Below are 19,591 nucleotides of genomic sequence, written 5' to 3' on the forward strand. Positions count from 1 at the left end.
CTCCCCGGGCGGAGATAATGATTGTTTATGCGAGATTTAAATTATATCGTATATGAAGCTATAACGGGAAAGACTGACTTGAGCTGACTCGGTCATTCCATAAGCTTTTGACTGTGGTCTCTCATCAGTCGTCCTGAGAAAAGTCAAGGCGGTTGGCTTGAAAGGCTAACTCAGCATGATATGACCATAATTTTAAACAGAACCCTCTCGCTTAACACGAAAATCCCCTTTGACCTTGGGTCTGCAACAATCAGTTTGATGCTTGAAAGATTGATTATTTTGAAGACTTTCTTTACCTTTTCACTCGTTCACTGCCAGCCTAGGTAAAAATAAATGTACTTTTTGACGTCTATACCCGTCAATGGCAGCGAATGAGTTAATAGAATAAATAACACTGACCTTGGAGTAAAACTAGATTTTTCTTTCTTTTCTTCCTGATGCATACGACCTCAAATACGCAATCGTCACGACATTCCACACACAGCAAAGCAGCTGCATTCCGACTTGATCTCTCTAATGAGAGCAGCAGCAAAGTTGCTAATGACATGTCAGCCAGCTCACAATGCCATTGCAACACTTCCTTCTGCATGACCCTGGAGTGGCTGTGAAAACTCTGCGGGTGGAAAGAATGTTTCAAGATTGAATTATATGTTACCGAGTGCACAGGAGGAAAGTGGATAGATCACTGCCTGACTGTGATTGAATATGACAATGATGCCAGCTGTTAGTTTTATTTGACACGGTGACAGCAGAACTCATTCGTGGAGGTCATTTGCCACCAGGGTGCTCAAACTTTTTACATTAAATACACATCCAAGATTGCGTATATGATGTCTGTCACAAATGATCATAACATCAGTTACTTTTCGAAAGACTGGCGCTAATGTGGTAATTACTAATGCATTACAACTTCTAGCAGGTGACTGTAAAAATTTAATTGGAATATAAACTTTATTTTAACATTTTAGTAAATTTATATAAAAATATTAATATAAAAAAATTGTCTGCCAGATACTATGCTTGATTTTAAACAACACATCTAATTATATGGATAAAAAGCAACAACATCATAATATATAGTAATTCGGAATGTTTTTTTTTACATATTTACTGTATTATAGTGAAAACTATAATTGTTTGTATAATTTGTCCCACGTTACTTTGAACCCTACTCATTGGTGTTTACCAAAACAGGGCGTTTCATTTAATTATTTACAATTATTGACATATGACAATCCTCAACAGCAGTTGAGGACAAAAAAAAAAAAAAGCAAATACGCGTATAAAAAGCAGTCTTCCAAAAACAACGGGTAAGGATAAGCTAACGCTAAAAATCATTCTGTCAAAAGCCGCGGCTGACATCTGCTGAAAGAATTAGGACACGGTCGGGTATCAATTGTTAAAATCCTCAATTGTGAAATATGACTGCACCAACTGACATTTTAGCAGCTGGGAAACACTGAGTGGGAGAGTGTCTACTTGGCAATGAAGATCGAGTCAAAGACCCAATACGTGGGTTTAACGGTGAGGTATTATAGTCTGGCATGCTTTGGTCCAGTCTCATTTTTGCGGCAAAAAAAAAAAAAAAAGCAACATGTTAAAAACATGTTGACAGTTTTCGCTTGTGAATGGAGAACTAAATCTGAAAGTAAAGTTTTTTTTTTCCTAAAACCACTTAATCAAATGAGTACCATGTGAAAAAGTTAACATGTCCATATACATCTTCAATAAAATGACATGCCAAAGTGAACACCATTCTCACTTCTGTCCACGCCGAGCCTTTTGTTATATTTCGAATTGTAAGGTTAACCACTTTTAAAGATGCAGATTAGTGCTTATAGTACATTTTTTCTTCAGAGTTCATTTGTGTGATAAAACCAATTCATCCGCTTTGTTTATTTAGGGGATTTTATTTATTTATTTTTGAAGCAACGTCAGAACTCATTCACTGCCATTGACGAGTATAGACGCCAAAAAGTACATTTGTTTTACCTAAGTTAAAACCAATTGCCTCATATCGCTACTTTGGTCTAACCTGTGGACCGTCACTATCTACGAAAGTGGCAGACATTTAGAGTGACTTCTACTTAGTGGTCATGGTGCCCATGAATCCTTATTATTCAATCCAACCCACACTTTCATTAAATCTTTCATTGGAATTAACGACAGACATATTTTTTTTTTTGTCCGACAACGTGAGGTGAGAGCGGGCCACTAAATTAAAAGACTGTCATTTAATCGTAGCAGCTTTTTAAATGTTCGCTCCCTGAGCTCCCATAGTCGTCTTTGTCAAAAAAGGAAAGAGGCGGATGAGCTGTGGAGAGTTGCTGTGGGACACTAAAGAACTTTTATATGGTGTTGTTGGACTCGGTAACAGACAGGAAACAAATTGTATGCTCGTTGGGAGGAGTCATTTCTTCCACAGTGTTTTCAAGAGGATATATGATTATTACTGACCTTAAATTACACAATTATAGGGCATTTTACAGTTTCAACAAAGTGCAGCCACATCACTGGTTCGAGAACGCTGAAGGGCTTACCATCCCAAATTGACATCTTAACCGTTCGGCTTGTGACAAACTGGTCGCGAGAAAAATGCAATTGATGAAGTGTTTTTTTTTTGTTTGTTTTTTGCACAGATTTGTTTTACCACTCAAATCCAAGAGAAGCATATTATAAAAATACAGAAATGACCTCCACAGTCGGTGAGTTCCACAAAATAAAGTTCCAAACCCTGTTTTTCTTTTCTCGTCTGTTTTTTGAAATACATCGTCATCATGTTTTTTTTATTTAGTGCTGTCAAGTGATTAATTTTTTTTAACAAATCAATCACAAAAAAAAAATTCCATGATTAATCGTGATTCATCACATTTTTCAACTACAATTTTTTGCGAAACTTGTAAAAGATATTTACTTGAATAATATTTTGGAATTGATGCAAAATCACCAAATAAGAAGTATATTTAATTCAAAGACTGTTTTAATAGCTTTCTTGGATTCTTGAATACGATCTAAATGGAGACCTCTTTGCAGACATTTATTTTCGAAACATTTCTCAAAACTGCCCACAAACGCAACACTCCAACAGTGTTGGTTTGCGAGGCCCAGTGGTAACTTGAACACTGTGTTTTGTTCTGAGACTTGCTAAAGATGTACAGCTTATATGGCGCAATATTTGCAAAATATGCAAATTATTTTTTAAGTAAATCAAACTGAGTTAATTGAGTTAAAATATTTAACTGAGTCAAAAAAAATTGGGATTAATCACCTGAGTTAACGCTTTAATTTTGACAGCCCTAATTTTTATTTTATTTTTTTTAAGTAATGAAGTTCAAGTAATTAAATTGACTTGTAATTTTTATGAATGTGCACGATTTACAATTGGCATTTTTCTAGAATGCCTCGTGGCATTACGGGAATTTTTTTTTTTACCATTAACCTACAAATAAATTCCAACGTATTATAATAACGTGACGGGCAGGCTTCGTATGTGTTATCTTTGCTAATTTCGCTAGCTTGTGTGTTTAATATTAGCGTAATGCAACCGAGACAATTAGCTTTTTTTTTTTTCCATCTGTTCGACACACAGCAGCCCGGCCCAAAGCGGCCCACGGACCGGTGATTGGGGACCACGACTAGCTGGTTTGCGTCTTTTAAGAAACATGCGATGATTCATGGTTAAGTGCACCAATCTCTCAAAAGTGGCCTGCAAATGTACCAAAATCTTCCAAACCGGTACAATGTGCTATTTGCCTCACACTTGAAACTCAGCTCCTCACATACCCACAAAGCTACTTCTCTCATCATTTTCATACAAAACATCTCTGCAATGAATTCATTCAAGCATAGTTCAAGTGTGAAATAGTGAAACTAGTATTGTGGGCACTTTTGGTGTCTTGATTTTTTTTTTTCAAAGGCATTTACTTTGGTGGTTCATAACAAAGGTGAACAATGAAAAAAGGTGTTTTTTTTTTTTATATGCAAGCAAAATGAAATCCCCATTCTGCTTTTGCCTGACATTTTTTTTTTTTTAAACATATAGTCACATCACCCGTTTTTGACCTGTCAAAAATACCTCTGCGAAGACTCTCATATTTTAGTGTCGACAATGCTTTAAAGAAGGGTAATCAACTGGTCAAAGACAATTAATTGCTCGTAGTTTCAAAGGTCTGTCATATTTTTTTTCTTGGTCCTCGCACAACAGGCGGGCCTTATCTGCCTCCCCCTTTAAGCAAGGATGTCTGACATGAAACGGTGTTAGTCACAACAATGAAGCATTCCACCCGTACTTGATCAAAGCCAACTAACTGAAAATAAGCCATTTTGGGAAACAAGAAGAAAGGAAATGTCAGACACGGGGGGGGGGAATGAAATGAGAGCAGTGGCAGCAGCGTTGTTGTGGCTATTGAGTTATAGTGTCCAGACTTTGTGCTTGGACTTTAATAGTGTAAATGTTACAAGTTTGGCTTTGAATCCCTGCAGCATATTTTGCTGGCGTTATTAGGATAATGCTCTTTGACAGAACAACAACACTGGATCAAAAGGTATTGGGCTTTCTTTTCATCCCTCAGCCAAGACTTCATCGAGTGAGTGAGAAGGAAAGCTGGAGAGACAGGAAGGAGACAGAAATAGACAGAAAAAACAAACACAATGTGGGGTTGGCTTACAGGCAGGTAGTCCAAACGGCCTCCAGTCATTGATTTGGGCCTGTTACATAGCTGGGACATTTCTCATCAACACGTTCTTTTCCAGCCTCATGCCGCATGGGTTCACACATTGAGTACAGCGGGATAGTCACTAATGATTAATTCACACTTCAACCGGCCTTCTCAATTTTAAATTCTCTTGTAAAGTTCATTTTTTTTCTGTCTCATCTTTCATCTCCCAAAACTGTGTTGTCATGCCAGCAGGGTGCAAGTGTGCAGCTCACAGTGAGAACGCGAGTTTTGAGCTGATCCTGACAGCTCACTTGGCAAATGTACGTGTTAATGTATGGAGCAGAAATGCTTGGTGCAACTGCTGACTGTCAAATCAACTATGAAGTGAAAATGCATGTGGGTTTTTGTGGGTTTCGCAGAAACTGTGCGTAGTTGCCGTCTGGTTGACTGACTGGTCATCTTGCCAAATGTCAGCCAGGATACGTTTCTTTGTTCACATGTTTAAGATGATGGATGAATTGGAGTTGGTCTACAGTGTTAGTCTGTGCACAAATAGTTTCAATCATGAGGGGTTGTTTTAAATACGATGTTTGTAAGTGAGTCATGCTTATGAAACATTTAAAAGCTACTACGTGTGCTACACGTTGCCATGGTAGGTAACGCCATCTGAGTTATGCTGCAGGATGAGAAGGCACTGACGCAAAATCGGCATTCAGTTTATACCCACTGCTGCTCAAGGTTGGATTAAAAGCAGAGAACAAATTACGCAGTACATGGTGTCTTTTAAGGTTGGTCACACAACACACATGATTAGGTGTGACTTCACTAACAAAGATTAGCACGATGGTCTCACAGCGCAGAGGTCGTGGGTTCGATTCTGGCTCAGGCTGTCCTGTGTGGAGTTTGCATGTTCACCCCCCGTGCCTGCGTGGGTTTTCTCCGGGTACTCCGGTTTCCTCCCACATTCCAAAAACAAGCATGGTAGGCTGATTGGACACTCTAAATTGCCCCAAGGTATGAGTGTGAGCGCAGATGGTTGTTCGTCTCTGTGCGCCCTGTGATTGGCTGGTTCAGGGTGTACCCCACTTACTGCCGGAAGATAGGTGGGATAGGCTCCAGCACCCCCCAAATGGTGCAGATAATGGATGAGTGTATGTTTTCAGACTCGAAAAATCAGTTTCTAGTCACCAATTTCCAGTATATGTTTGACTATGAAACCCTACAATGAAAATAATGTGCATACCAATAATCAGTCTGATCTGTTCTAGGACCTGCATGATCATGATCTGTTAACCTTTAATATCATGCTTTGTAACAGGCTTCTGTACAGAGACCTCAAACCTCTGACCTGCGTAAAATACCCCATAAGGCTAATCCCTAGGCAAATAATTGAATCTTGACCTGGCTATTATAACCACCCTCAACTGTTCCGCTCTGTAGGACACCGACCTTGTAAAAAAAGCTCAGCTCAGCCCTCTGTGCTTTTCCCACACTAATGGATGTGTGAGTGTGAACAAACACCTTCGTACTTGTCCAAACACAGAAACAAAATGTGTCTTTGTCCATATGTGAACAACACCGACAACCACCTTCTGGCGTTTTTTTTCCAAGAGGAAAAGAACTACAAATAGATATATGGTAATGGGAGTACACAGGCACCGATGATATATGGCAGATTGACACTGATCCATTGAAAAAGGGGCTTGCAGAACCATAAACCAGTGGGTGGTAAAAAAAAAAAAAAAAAAAAAAACTCTGAAGCGATCGTGCAGTGACAGGAAAAGTGAAATCACACCTGTCATTCACAAGCTGGTCAAAATGTTTCTCACCCCTACATATGTACACTCGGACTGATCCAGACCGACAATGATCATATACTTGAGTAGTCAAATCCTACGTTGACCGCACTTGCTAACTTCGGCTCCACAGGCACATTCGCATATTAAACAACATATGCGCATGCCCTCCGGTGGTCTTGTTCTTCATGCTCTCCCGGTTTTTGTAATTAAAGTTGTCACGACTCCTGAAGGAGAAGGGGAAGTTCATGTTCGAGAGCTCTGAATAAGCATATGAAAGGAAGTAGAGCAGAAATGAATAGAACGCAGCCGATATCATTTAGGTTGAACGCAGTTCTTTCAGTTTGATGGAGAGAACTGTTGTTCACCTTGCACAAACAACTGTGATGTAAGAGGCATTTAACACTTTTGTCGAATGAATTCCAGATGGATATCATGATTACATTTATAAAACTAGGTGAAGCTTTTGTTTATGATACAATGGTCATCTCGCAATCTAAAGCTTGTGGTTTCAATCGCCACGTCCTTTGAAATATTACTTCTATTGAATCCTTGTTGATCCTAAAAGCTGCATCATTTCTTTTGACTGATCCATTAACTTTCTTTCTGCCATTTTGAAAGAACGGAAACTTGGAGGCATTTGTCAAAAGTATATTTTGCCAAAGAACAGACTCATCCTTGCCTGCCTGGAGTTCGGCCTCTTAGCCTCAAAAGGTTGTTAAGGGTGATCCAACCACAAAAGCAATCTTTGCCCCCTCCAGCCATCGATGTTACTCCTCCAGGTCTAATTTCACAGCAAGCAGTTCTTTGTTGCCAAAGTCATAGTCGGAGAGAGTCAAAGGGTGCGAAGAATGAGCCAGAGTGCATTTTAACATCAGCGAGTTAAGTGAAGTCGAGTTAATTTATACAGCCCTTAATCACAAGTGCTACCGAGGGCTTCGCGGGACCACAGTTCACAGAAATCATTTCACTTCAACAGCAGAGCACCCTGGTTAGTGTTTGAAGGCCCAGGATGGGACAAAGACTGGAGCGGATGCAAAAATGTCCTTCGGGTTTTTGAAAGCTGCATCAGGGTTCATCAACAAGTTAGACAAGTAGAGGTCAGGGCAATACAAGCAAGTGATCCTGAAGAACTGCCAGAAGAAAGTTTTTGGCAGGGGCCATTGGCACAAGTTCCTGTCTGTTATTTTTGTTATTTTGTGCTTGTTGGTGCTAAAAAAAACAGTGATCGAGCACCTTTTCCTACAGACTGAGGGCAAAATAAACTTGGTCGCTCAGAGTAGCTTTCGTTAGGCTCCCATGCTTAGGTGAGCCTAAACCATTAAGAGCGAAAGAAGAAAACATATGATCATAAATATTCAATAATCCAACTTTCTATATAATCCAACCAAGAATTATTGACTCATTCAATCCATAAAACATACATATGCATTTTCAAAAACGTATTTCTATTGCATTTTTCTCGCGACCAGTTTGTCACAAAGACGTATTTATACGTCTTATTCATTTTTTTTTTTTTTTTGTGTCATAGCTCCGTGTTTTTTATAGCATTAGAACACAATATTCTGTTGCAAAATGAGTCAAAATCCAGAAAAACGCTGGAATTGACGGATTTCCTTGAGTAAAAATTTCTGGAATTAAATGAGTTAACAAGCCAAGAGAACTGGATCAGCGCTGCATCATAGGACACAAGGAGAAGAGCTCCCATGTTGCCTTGAGAGACGCTACTCAAGTCAAGTTTCAATTTATGGCAGTAAGAAAGAAGTCAAGACACACGGCAGCCTCTTCAACACAACATAAGGCAGAAAAAAAAAAAATCGATAAAAAAAAAATTGTAACTCAGCCATAGAAAACGCTCGCTGTCAGATGGAAACTGGGCACAGCTCATTAGCCATCTAATAGCACCCCTCCTGTGGAGCATGGTGGTGGCGGTGTCATGCTGTGGAGGGGCTTTGCAACAGAAGCCTCGACTGGGAGACTTGTGATGAGAGAAGGAACACAAAAAACAAACGGACACCATTTTTATCATTTTATAAGACAACCTGCCACTGAGTGCCAAAATCCACATATGAGGGACGGGCCTCTTTCACACCACATGTCGGCGGCACATCAACCCGAGACCGTTTTCTGCAAATGCCTGTCAAAAATCTTGACAGTTTTTGAAAAAAAAAAAAAAAAAACGCAGAATAACTTGATGGGAAGAGAATGTCCGACTTTCAACAAATCATGCTTAGTTCCTGGGCACAATAAAGATCCTAGCTGTGGAATGAGAAGAAATGTTCTTTAATTGAATAATTGACTCAATCCAAGTCCACGGGAAAGTGTTATAACATTGATGTACATGTTCACTGCAGGAAAAAAAAATCATGAAAAACACCTTGTTCCAAACATTTTAACATATTCGTGCTGATAAGCGATTATTTTCTTTTAACTGATTTATCGCAAAATAATTCCGTAATTAATTGTGATTAATCACATTTTTCAGCTACATTTTTTGTTATGCATGTAACAGATATTTACTTGATATATTTGGGGAAATTAATGTCTAATCACCAAATAGGAATTATATTTAAATTGAATGACTGTTCTAATGGCTTTCTTTTATGCTTCAACACGATCTGAACGGAGTGATCGTTTCAGGCATTTTTCTTCAAAATATTTCTCAAATCTTATGCAGTGCATTTAGTTCTGCTCTCAAGCGGCACGATCCAGCAGTGTTGGTTTGCAAGGCCCAGTGGTAACCTGAGCAGTTTTTTTTTTTCTGAGATGATGTGCTAAAGATGTACAGCTCATATGTTACAGCATTTGAATTTGGCTTTGCAAAAAAAAAAATTTTTTGCTTTGCAGTATGCCATAATTTTTTAAATAAATAAACTGATATATATATATAGTCTTTTTAGAATGTGGCTGAAAACTGGAGTACCAAGAGAAACCCATGCAAGCACAGGGTTGGCATAAAAAAAAAAAATAATCAATTTTTTATATTATTTAAACAACACCAATTCCCAACAAGTCCATATGGAGCAGTCCACACATTTAGAGTCCTGCTGAGTGCAATGGAACCCGGCAAAATAATAGACGATATACATAAATGAATAAGGAACTACAATGTTCATTCGTTTCACTTAGCTGTTGTTCCCTCATTTCAGATTTTTTGCTCTCCACAAATTCCAGTCATGCAGCGCTGTTATTTTTACCCTTCAGACAGTGTGCTGTTTTGCATTATTTATTGCCTTAGAAAGAAGGGAAAAGGGGAAAAGTACATTATACTGTCCATAAAGAATGATACCCATTGCCAGTGGGACCCCTGTCGGAGAGGAGACAGCAGTCACATTATCTCCCATTATTCATAAAATCCCTCTGCTTTGAAGCACTGCCACCTGTTTCTTCCCCACTATCTCCTCTTCCTCCTGTCTTTAGGGACTGCAACTTTAATGTACCGTGGCATCTCCCAAGTTCTGAGCACACTTTACATTTGGTATTCGCTCTGAAAATGGTCGCCCACATGCGTCAACCTTGTACTGGACCTGCTCCGCCTAGTAAGGAAGTTGGAGCTTGCACCGAATGTCGGAAGCCGTCTCCGACCAGTGTAGGTGTTGACTTTGGAGAATTACAAAAAAATGTATCCACGTTTTTATGGGAATGTTGCTTTAATGTTATACCGTTTATCATCTTGACACGTCACAGATGGAACCGTAAATCCTAGACATGCCTGGGATTTTGATTATCTTTATCAGCGTCACAGTTGGTAATGTTGCAAGCAGCTGGATTAGCAAAAGCATTCTGGACGTCTGTATGCTAGGGTTGGCATTTCGCCAAACTTTTAAATTGAAGCCAGTCAAAAATGACTCCAACATCAGCCCCCTTCGACGAGACGGAAATCAACTTGCATTCTTTACATATGAATAAAGTGAGAAGCTCCTGGAAGCATTTAAACATTGGCTGATCCGAGAAAAATCAAATTTCATCACACCCAAACAATATCCATCCTTCCATTCGTTCTCTGAGCTTTTTTTTCTTCCTTGGGCCGCGGGCGTGCTGAAGCCTTTCTCGGCAGTCTTTGGCCAAGAGGCGGCGTACACTGTGAACTTGTTTCCATGAGCCAATCGCAAAGCAACCAAACAATATTTCATCTTTGAAACAACCAATAATTTTTTTTTTTTACGATGGAGAGTTTTTGCTCTACTGCATTTACATGATACAATGGAAAATCCCAATGAGTTGAATTTCCGATCAGACTAACACACACAAGATTTTTCACTTTAGTTTTTCTTGTGTGAGGTCAGATCGGCATAAGGCAAACAAAGCTAGTTGTTGGAAAGTGTGCTTCCTCAGCAAGGCACCAAATCCTCCACTACTCAGCTCAGGAGAACACAACTCCTTGGAAATAATAGGCAATAAACTTGTAAGGAAAAGCACGCTGCTAAAAAAAAAAAAATAAATACTTTCAAATTCCATTGTATTCATAGCATATGTAAACAAGGGCAAGAAGAGAAAGTCCCAAAAAATCCAAATCCAGTTTGAATCTATTTCGACTGTCAAAAATGCTCGCTAACTGTTCAAATTGTTGACCTGAATTGTCCAATCACCTCCCACATTTTAAACTACCTAGAGTTTCTATTGCTTCTTTTCTGGATGCATTCATAAAAATAATGAGCTTGTGAATGAAAATCAATACCGAGGTAACCTAGAAATGCACTTATTATAACTTCATTGTGCAATGTGCCAAAATGTGTAGGAAGGGCAAATGGGGGAATGGGTCAATAACACCTGAATGAATCTCAAGGATGAATGAATTTCGGTCATTTATAGGAAATGGAATTAGAAGATGTACAGAATTGCAATACTGTGCAGTCTAATACGGGCTGTATTTCGTGCATTCAAGTCAGAACCAGAACATCATTGTTTTTGGGTAGCCAACCGCCGAACACCTCATCATTGTCTCTGCCTTAACTGTGATTAATGTGCTTTGCCCTGCTGGGGTTATAACAACCACAGCGTGGACCATTTATTGGCTTCTCTTATGCGTTTGTTGACAAGCTGTCCAGGACACACTTAACATATCATCCAGTGTGAAGACTACGTTGCTTGGCAGCTACTCTATGAGGTCAAGATGTCATCTTATTACATTACCATCTGTTAACGATCGAGCTTCCTCCGACGGACAAATAGACATACCTATGGACAGGCATGCGAGGCGTCATCACAGGCCATGCATTGAGGCTTCATGGGATACTGCGCAAATGCCAGCAGTTGCAGAGAGATATGATGCTCTGGCAGCCAATCGGGGGAAGAGAAAGGAATGCAGAACTGTAAGCAGAAACACATGGCGCTGAGAGAGAGGAGACAGAGATATGCAAAAACAACAGAGGTATACACAAAGGCTTTTGTGAGATGACGGATGACATTTATTTCAGATCAGTCCAGCTGTCTTTAGCAGTGTTTTGATTCAAACCGAGCACAGACCAGAAGAAGGGAAATCAAGCCTTGTCAAGAATTAGCAATGAAGATAAGTCAAAGAAATTATTATTATTAGAGCACCTCAACGTGTGGTCCGTGCGATAGGATGGCGAACCAAAAAAAAAAGATCCCGGAATAACAAAGATGCAAATTATGAATGAAAACACAGTGAGCATGAAAAACATGAGTAATAACAATGTCAACAAAAAGGAACATAAAAAAGTAGATACTGTACAAGGAATGAATAAATAAATGGAGAAGTTGTCAGAAAACACGATATGGACGACCAAGATAAGAAATAATGGGCAAAGGAAAGAAAAATGAGCACTACTACGCAAGAGCCAACATCTCTTTTCCTCCACGGCTATGATTAGAAACCAGGTAGATTGCCATTCAAAGCAGCTTCACAGCCTGAGGCTCCGCCCACTGCTGGTAAATTGCAAAACAAATCAAACATAGCAACAAAACAAGCAAAATGACATCACCTGTCATAAAATTGAGAAATCTATCCAGCATCATGACATTTCAATTTGAATGCCCTGTTTTAAAACAGGAATGAGTAATTTTGATCTGAATTCATCTTTTTAGGCCAAATTTGAGTAGGCTCGTCTGGTAAGGGATTCCAGAATAGCAGCAAAAGTACAATCACTAAATGGACATTTTGTGCTGAGGAATACCGGTTGGATCATTTGTTGTGTTCCGCGGCAATCTGGCCTTAGTCTTTTTAATACCTTTCAAGGACATGCCATATTCAAGCAAAACTTGAGTTAATATGATGTGAAACCAAAATAATGTGTCGACTGTTCGTTAGCTACTATGTATGTCTTATTCCCTACCTCTCAGATATGAATGTCAAGGAGTACGAGCAGTACTCAGACAAAGTCCAGCGTCGGAGAAACTTTGAGCCAAAAAAAGAAAACACATCCTTGAAGGCTCACGTGAACTTTGAGGACTAATCTGCCTGCAGGCTGTGATTCCGACCAAGGTGAGGCCCTTGACATTTTGAGCTGATTAAGAATTTCACCAGCCTTAGCCTTTTGTGTTGTGTCAACCGCTCTGACATCACATTACGCCATTTCATTATCATGCAGTCACATCTAATAATGGCATCACCGTCCTCCAAGCTGGCGAGGTATGTAAAAGGGCCTCTTTAATGCACGGTGGCCTCCGAGTGAGGGCTAAGGAGACAAATCAAGCCTGTAACCGCTAGATAAGTGCAACTGGGCATTTGGCCCATGCTAAATTGCATTGCTGTTGCATTATGTCCTCGGTATGCATATATTAAGCTCGGACTCTTTGACCTCATTGCCTCCAAAAAAACCTTCACCGCGTTTTTTTTTTTTTTTGTACTTATCTCTAGTCTGGAGATTCCTCTCTTCTGATTTTATTAGCATAGCGAACAATCTGACGCTTTCACTGCTTGTCGCCGGAATGCGAGAATAACACTGGGCGATGATGACTTACGAGTCGACAATAAGTGACTGACTTTACGACAAGAGTTGCTTATATTCGTGTCAAAAGGCTTCTCAGTTGAGCAACAAAAAAAAATATGTGCGGGGCTCAAAACATTTTCGGTCTTAAAATGGAGCACAAATCATGGTGAGGCTGACCTCTGAAATAGCAAAATAAGTCTGTATTGTTTCCCCGGAAAAGGGACCTTCTGTGTAGACAAAAGAATAGCCCAGAGGGACTAAAATCTGCTTCCCTGCCTGCCATGGCCTTTCGATACAATACACATTTGTGTAGATAAACACTTCCACTGTACACTTCAGAGTGCACTAAACATCCTGCAGATGGACGTGTGGATGATCAGAACGACTTGTCTTCGGGGGAAGCAACAATGCCGTAAGACCAAGAAAAAAAAAAAATTCAGCTTGACGCATCTGTATCTGACAAACTGCTAGTTTCCTGAGCAATAAGGCTGGAAAATGAAACAATGAAACGGGAAAGAGGGTGGAGATGGCTACAACTTGGCACACTTTTTAAAACGGAAAACATGACCTACCCGCTGCCTTTGTGGGGTAATTAAGAATAATGGGCAGACGGCTATATGTTCCAAATACACCACACTACACTGGGTTTGTGCGAGTCTTGCCATCGCTCTTCCTTCTGTCACTTTGTCCCGCGTTCTGTGGCAGAGTGAGCCAGCTATTCTTAGCTGACTCCCTTGCAGGTGAATTATGGATGAGGGGGAAAGCTCATAATGATATTTGGCTGATCAAGTATCTTGCTGAAATGCCACTTAAAGTGTGATCTAGCTGGCTGAACAGAATACCCAAAACACCCACCCATCCATCCATCCGTCCCCCTTCCCCTCACAAAGACGTGGAACAGCAGACGGCGAGGACAAGAGCGTTTTATCATTGAGGTGTCTGAGGACATGAGATATGAGACGGACACAGGCGGTGACAGACAAACCACCATTGGGGGCAAGCGGAATGAATGTCTGCGCGATGCTTTGCTTGTTTGCTCGTTTCTTTGTTTTAAGGATCTGACTTGCCCAAGAGCACGAAAACCGTGTCGCAATCATGGGCGTCTTATCGACTTTTTAGGCTATGACGTTAGATTTTTTGGGGGGGATTCCAAGGATTTTTTTAGTTATTGGAGACAATGATTTTTTTTTTTTGTCCTTGCAAGTGGACCTGGTTCAAAATTTGTTCCCGCAAATATTTGATGGGGGTGAAGTCAGGGCTCTCGAGTTTTGTTGATCCTTTATGTCAGGGGGTCCTCAATCCTGTTCCTCGAGGGCCGTTGTCCTGCACGTTTTCCATTGCTCCCGGCTGCAACACACCTGATTCAAATGATCAGCTCATCAGCAAGGTCTGCAGAAGTTAGATAACGATCCTGATCCTTTGAATCAGCATTTTTTGCAGTCTGATTTAAATGACCAGAAAATAAACCCTCTGGAGTATGTGTCAATGAAGAGTTTGTAAGCTATAAATGATAAAATATATTGATTTGTATGGGTATCTTAATGAATTCGAGTTGGGGTTGCTTGTGCAGTGTCAAGTTTGTTGGACGTAAGCAACTTATAACATACGGTAGTACGTTATACGTTGCAGGATTAATACAATAGGGGTGTTTTATTCAAACATTGGAAATGTCTGGGTAAAAAAGTAATAATGACTGAAGTAATTCAAATTATTCTCTTCATATTATTGGGATTGTGCAGAATATTGAATGCTTACAAATCTTTCACCTTACCGTACGTTTCTGCTTATACATGTGGCTTATCCTGCGCCTATGTTCCTTTACCGCTCCTTTACAAGGTTACATGGGCGGCCTGTTCAGAGTGTACATTATCTACGAGGGAGACATGATGTATGACTATCGCTTGTGTTCATGTTACTCTAAAGGCACGACCTTCATACGCAAGAGAATAAACAGAGCGGTGAGAAGCAGTTTAGTCATTTGCAGGTGCGTTTACTTCAACCAGGGTCCTTTCCAATCTTTCCATGGTCCCCAGATTTATGTGGCATATAATGGGAACCTAAGCCTAGTTTCCACACATATGTGCTGGCTTTGCTTGGTTTAGTCAGCCCTGAACAACACAGGACAGCAGGGAGGGATCAGAGTTTCCATCACTACAGGGCCACATTAAGGAGCATCATCAAGAAATATGGCGTTTTTAGTAGCCGTAAGCTGACACGGTTCCATACCAGCTGTCTTGAAACAATAAAATAACATGTCATTTCAAAGCAAAAAAATAAATAAATAAATAAAATTTATATATATATATATATATATATACATATATAGTATGAAATAAATATAAGAAACTTGGACCAGTAAATGATTTGACTCAGAAGGCAATCATGGAATCAAGCTCGCACAGAAAACCCGAAACCATAGATCTGCTTGGTGTGTCTTGGATGCTGATCAAAAATACTTTGATTTCCTCCCTGCTCAAGCGGACGCCATCTCATTTTCCGATGAACGCCAACCATCCATCTGCTTCCCTTTAAGGTATTTCTCCACATAGCACAAGAAGGCTGTCTTTGTCGCCAAGTGTAGCATGCAGTGGAGTGTCAAACAATCTATTGCGACAGGTTATTAAACTATTTTTGGGGGTAATTATTTTTCCCCAAGAAAAACAGTAACAGAAAAATATGTCCGATCAAACTCTGTAAATATTTATTTTGTTACATTATCAAAATAACGGCTATTCACTTTGTAAAGTATATTAAATACATGGTTAAGACCCCCCCCTAAAAATTTGAATTAAAAATAAAAACTAGTGAAATACCAGTGTGCCACATTTCACAATTGATCTTGCTTGACCTCTGAACACCCCAAAAAAGTTTTAATAATTCTAGTTATGCAACTAATTTTTAATACTACATTGGTAAAAATAATTTTCAAAAATTCCAAGTTGTTTGGCCTCTATTCTTGACATTAAGCATAATTTGTTAAGACAACTCGGACATAAAATTGCGTTCTTTTTACAATTTCATGAACCAATAAAATCCAGATAAACATTTATATATATTGCTTCTAATATGTTTAATTTATCGGTGTTTCATTTGAAATAAAATAAATAAAGTCAATATAAATATCGTAAATCATTAGTTTTAACGCCGGAATGCTTAGTTGTTTGTCACGCTGCTGAAGCTGTTATCGTACTTGATTTGCTTTCTATATTTGTTTGAAGTAATGGTCAACTCAGATTGAAATCTCTGAATTATTACAACGGCGGACGAAGCTGTTCTTTCTTAACAATTTGCGCTACATGACTGCTCTGTTGGCTACAGTGTGACACAGAAAAAAATGTGCAAGGTGTCCCAAATATACATTAGTATACAAGCCGGGGAACTGAAAAAGATCCAAATCATGTCGACTGCTGCTAGAGTGTTCAATGTCAATAAAGTTAATTTCAAGAAATGAGAGCCATAATATTCCACAAAATATATTGTGTCCGTTTAAAAGGAGCCATTTATAGCATTCTTAAGGCTTGGGTGCTTTTCAATGGCCCTGCATCGTCTTACTGCTACATACGGGTTGGGTATAATTACCTCTCAGGGGAAATACCTGAGAAGTGATCACAACTTTGAAAGTCTCATTGATGCCAAACACAACACGACCTATGCAGGCGTGGCGCCTGCTGTTTACAGGGAACTGTCTTGCTGAGCGGAAATTGTTTGATCCCCGATGTGCTGACGGATAGCATCTCAACTCCAAACACTAAATGATTGACAATGAGGTTGACAAGGTTTACATTGCCGTTTAATAGCAGTTAGAAAGATAATGTCTTATCTTCTGTCTGTCTAGGACAATATAATGGAATGTGTTTATCTCAGCTCGTGTATTTCCGCCGAGTCATGTGTCATTTTTGCCGGTGAGAGAGAAAATAATGTGAAAACGCCTCAGAGAAGGGAATGTATTAGGGTTGCTTATCGAGTGACAAAGTACGATGCTCACCCGTGGCGGTATGTCTTGCTATGGCGACATACATACATACGCATATCCTGGATTAAAGAAAAAAAAAAAACAAGATTCCTTGAGGATGGCGCATATGCTAAAGGGAGGGCTGCGCTGCTGTGGGAGTGGTCACACCTGAATTCATTAATAGCCAATAACACCAAGCACATTGCCTCGCACCATTGTTAGACATGGTCTGAGCAGGCGAAACTTTTAGATGGACTTCCTCCCACCAAATTGTCAATCTTCAAGGCGCATTTCCAAGACGCTTATTCGGCTGCGCCGATTCACCCCTTTTGGGCGAAATCCTTCAGCCAAATTGGTAAACATGCACCCCAAGCCTTGTGCGGATATGAAAATCTGTATCCTCCAGCTTTTGCCCTCCGCAGCAGATGCACTATCTACGAAAACAGAACACTGTCTACCTGGCTATTAAAGGGAATAATTGTATTTCCTGGCATCACAAATGAGAGACTAGACTGCACCTACGGCCTTATCTCATTCTCTCGTCCATTCAACCCGGGTTGTGTCTCACTCTCCATGCGGTTTGACACACATTCTTCCTGTAAAGGCTATGCTTAAATCAAAAATGCATCTGGCTTTTTTTTTTTTTTTTTTTTTTAATAAATGTGAGAGGTTTTAGCAATCCCTCATCCAAGTGAGAGTATATTCATTAATTGCAATATTTACATAAAAAGCTAAAAGAGTTTGAATTGTTTAAAATTGGATTTCCACCCACATGTTAAGTTCTTATTAGTGTTAATACATGACTATATGGAAATAGAACCCATCTGTGCTCACGCTTTTTCCGACATAGTTTTCAATGCGGTGCCTGTGAACCATACCCCCCCCAGAAATAAATGTGAAATGTGCTTCACAGCTCTCCAAAAGCAATGGAACCACTAAATCAAACAGCCCATGAGTTATTATCGCTGGATAATGATGAAACGTAACCGCCCAAAACTACTATTATAAAAACAGAGGCAGCTGTAGAAATCAAAGAATCAAAATGACTTTGTGGAGAAAACAATTTCCTGCCACCAAGCAATGTAAATGTAACCTCAACCCAAAATCATGTTGGTCACCTCATACAGGTTATGAGCCCTCATTAGTAAATGACTTTCACACAGCGCAATACTGCTCTGCTTTCACGTTAAACTGTTATAAAAAAAAATGACTGAATTAATGTTCTGGAAAATATAGAGGTAATAAAAGTGTTATAAGCTCTCTTGCACACCCCCCCCAAAAAAAAAAAAAAAAAGTTGCCCTTGTTCTCAATTCAGCAGAATTAACCTCCAGGAGAAAACACAGCGTTTTAATTCATTACCACCCAAAGTAATACAACGAATTTGCTCAGTAAGGCTTCTTTCACAATACTTAAAAAAATTCATTCTTTAATTCTCCTCGCCTAGTAGTTTTCCAGGTAATCTTTCAGCCACATCACAGTGGGCACCATCTGGTGCGCCAGCGTGGATGATTGAAGCACTGCTGAGTGTATAGCATATTGCTTCCTGGCAGGTGAAGACATTGACGCTGTCCCATGAGGGGAGAGTCAGCATTACCAGGCAGACTCGACTAGCGCTGCCCTCCATCGTTGCTGACGAAGGCGCCGCATGGGAAAACATGCTGTCATACATGATAGACACAGCGGGCTTTCACTGAGACAATAGAAAGACTTATATGGGGAGGACAGTGAGTCATGACACGGACATGCTGGCAACATGACGTGCCACAGCCTGTGGTTGCAGAGGATTGTACTGTGGAGAAAACATTGCGGCGATGGAGTGCGGCCTCTTGAATCCTCCTCGTAAAAAATATTTTAGCACCAATAGGATTTACAAGTCCATGTATAACAAATGTTCTAACGTTATTTGCTCAAAGACAAAGTTTTTTTTTCTCGGGTCATTATACCCATAACAATGCATTTAAATAGCTATTAAAGCCACCAGTTAGCATTTAAAGTAGGCACCTATGAAATACATTTTTGCAAGACTATAAATTTACACCATTTACCCACTGCTGCTAAATGTGCTTTACCTAAAAACAGAGTTCCATTCCCCCCTATTGGATTCATCTTTTTTCTTTTTTTTTTTTCAATGATTAAATCACGGCTTAGAAATTATTCCTATGTGTTGTACTTGTGAAAATACTTCTAGAATGTAATCCCACATTGAGATAGTGGACTTTCAAAAAACAGTTATTGTTGTTAAATACCCAACGTATAATTATCTTTGTTGTATGGTCGGTTGTACAACAAAA

At 39.6% G+C, this 19,591-nt stretch overlaps 1 long non-coding RNA gene across 2 annotated transcripts in view; it reads right to left on the reverse strand.

Annotated features, from left to right (window-relative positions):
• LOC148316839 (uncharacterized) overlaps window positions 1-19,591 on the reverse strand; it is a 109,097-nt gene that overhangs the window by 38,499 nt on the left and 51,007 nt on the right. For both annotated transcript variants that reach the window (XR_015840227.1, XR_015840228.1), the window contains one exon: window positions 11,633-11,764. This is a non-coding gene — a long non-coding RNA (uncharacterized LOC148316839). The remainder of the gene's footprint in view (window positions 1-11,632; window positions 11,765-19,591) is intronic.

Source organism: Idiotropiscis lumnitzeri, chromosome 21 (assembly GCF_059441095.1).
Source record: "Idiotropiscis lumnitzeri isolate Australia: NSW breed Sydney's pygmy pipehorse chromosome 21, RoL_Ilum_1.0, whole genome shotgun sequence".
NCBI lineage: Eukaryota > Metazoa > Chordata > Actinopteri > Syngnathiformes > Syngnathidae > Idiotropiscis > Idiotropiscis lumnitzeri.